The sequence below is a fragment of the Myotis davidii genome, unplaced genomic scaffold (genome assembly GCF_000327345.1).
Source record: "Myotis davidii unplaced genomic scaffold, ASM32734v1 scaffold862, whole genome shotgun sequence".
Classification (NCBI taxonomy): domain Eukaryota; kingdom Metazoa; phylum Chordata; class Mammalia; order Chiroptera; family Vespertilionidae; genus Myotis; species Myotis davidii.
The window spans coordinates 309,398-310,083 of NW_006293230.1; positions in this window are offsets into that span (position 1 = coordinate 309,398).

Here is a 686-nt window from a genome sequence, read left to right on the forward strand (position 1 = left end):
GAAATGGGGGTGCAGACGCCGCAGTTCGCTGCTGCTGAGCCGGGGCGGAGGGGCCTGACCAGGTGGCTGGGCTCTCGGTTCCGGGTCTGCCCCTCGCTCCTCCTGACTCCCCTCCTCGAGGGCTCACGGAGCCGTTCTCCGGTGCAGGGGTCCGAGAGCTGGTGAGTCTGAGGGTGGAAATGGAAGGGGCTTCTCCCTCCTGGCGCCCCTGTTCTCGCAGATCTGCCCTCTGGAGACTCTGCCCGTCCTTGGGGCGAAGAACCCAGCGGGGACATGGCTGCGGAGCCGAGCGGCACAGGCTCTCAGGTGCGTCACTGTAGCTCAGGCCTCGGGGACAGATGTTTGTTTGTTTGTGTTGTTTTGTTTTCTGTTTTCCCTGGAACTGGAGTTCTCCACCCCAGGCAGTCTCCCCAGGATGTGGAGCCCAAGTCCTTTCCCGTTGAAGAGCTGGTCCCCCGGGGAAGGTGGTTCTGTAGTGAATCTTGTCCCCCCCACCTCCCCTTCCCTGTCTAGTGTTTCCCTTTTCCTTCCCTAATAGGCACTCTTATTCATTAATTCCAATTCACTACCTGATTACCAATTTGACAGGTCAGATGCCGCTTGGGATCAGAACAAACAAGAGTCACACTTGGCAGAGTTCCTTCTTGGCCCTGCCTCCCTGCTCACCCCCATCTCCCTCCCTGCTC